At 38.1% G+C, this 1,675-nt stretch overlaps 1 pseudogene; it reads left to right on the forward strand.

The window, feature by feature from the left end:
• Positions 1-1,295: 1,295 nt before the first annotated feature.
• LOC140555028 (U1 spliceosomal RNA) lies at positions 1,296-1,446 on the forward strand (annotated as a pseudogene).
• Positions 1,447-1,675: the final 229 nt, after the last annotated feature.

The following is a 1,675-nucleotide window of genomic DNA, read 5'->3' on the forward strand; positions in this document are numbered from 1 at the left end:
ACAAAGTAGGATTTGTGTAGCCTAAATATTTGTGCTGGAACTGCTATAATAAAACCTGGCAGGTCAAGGTACAGCAGGCTAAGCTTGGTGCAGATATTAGCTTTTACATTTTTTGATAATACATAGATACAATTTGTTGTTTTGTGGTAAAAATGTGGTAAAAAAAAAAAAGGTAAATGTGCATATTTTCATAATCATATCCTAATTTAATTCCTATAATATTTCCACAATATGCATATGAATTATTTTTACTATATAAAATGATATTAAATTATATATAATTATATAAAAATGTCTTTCAGTTAAATATTTCATTAGTGTGTTTCTGAAGGTGGATGACGCTTAACTGAGGCCAGCAGCTTGTACGTGGTGTGGGATTATTTCTCACATTATTTCAAAAAGCCCCGCTGCAAAATCTGTAACGCCAGTATTTTGAGGTGTGGCTCGACCAGCAAAGACTATAATGCATCAAATTTAAGTCGAACTTGTTGTGGTTGAATTTGTCGTGCTGGATGACCAGTCCTTACCAGTCGTTGATAATTGGGTCTTCACTGACTGATTTAAGAGAGTGCTTGCAGAAAGAGTAGAAATGCACATTCGTGCAATAATTAGTATAGCTAAACCTCGTATCTTTTTGGGGGGATTTAACTTGCTGAATATGCACTTTTTGTTCATATACTGGCTTTTCAAAAAATGATATTTGCCCGTGTGATGTGCAATTAAGCAAGTAGCTTAGTACTTAGTACCGTTGAACATGAATTCGTTTCTGGTGGAGTTGAGCAACATGTTTAAAGGCCACACACTGAAGTTTAGTACCTTTTTACATAGCGACGAGTACTTGAATGTGAAATTGCTGTACAAGCACTTTCACTTACTGCTCTGAAGTGTGAATTTTAAACACTAATCAAAAAGCTGTTTGGTCAAGCTTAGCAAGGTTTTACTACTTTTCTCGGGACAAAATCCTCAACCAGTAAATGCTGTCCCTTCAAGCTCATTATATCTTATTTGGGATACAGAACACTATCTTTACTAAAATGAAACCTAATTAAAAAATAGAATACGATGAATATCAGGATCGCATAGATAGGTCCAAGCTGGTATCGATACAGTACTCGGCCTCTGCAGATACCTGAAAATCTGGTATTGGTATTGGAAGGGAAAAATTGGTATCAGTGCATCTCTAAAATCTCATTATTAGAACCATGGCACCCTTTACTGAAATCAACCAAGTTTTAAAGAGGAGAGAAAAAGAAGGAAAGGACAGACTCCTAACTGAAGTAACATCCAGTAACAAGATACTTACCTGGCAAGGGAGATACCATGATCAAGAAGGTGGTTCACCCAGGGTGAGGCTCAGCCATTGCCCTGACCCCTGCGAATTCCCCAAATGTGGGAATCTCAACTGCATAATTTCCGGTAGTGGTTAGAGGGCCGGGCTATCGATAACAGGGTTATCTGGGGGTGTGTCTGTACTCACTGCCCCTAGACACTAGTGTGTGTGTGTGTTTACTACCACAGATGGGTTAAATGCGGAGGACACATTTTGCTGTACAGTGACAAATACGTGCACCTTTACCTGCCATGTATTCCTAATTAGCCGACACTGAAAGAGTAACAAGCCGGTGAAACTGCTGATGCCAACCTGTCAATCCTTTTATGTAATTAACTAAGCTCA

The sequence above is a fragment of the Salminus brasiliensis genome, chromosome 4, assembly GCF_030463535.1.
Source record: "Salminus brasiliensis chromosome 4, fSalBra1.hap2, whole genome shotgun sequence".
Classification (NCBI taxonomy): domain Eukaryota; kingdom Metazoa; phylum Chordata; class Actinopteri; order Characiformes; family Bryconidae; genus Salminus; species Salminus brasiliensis.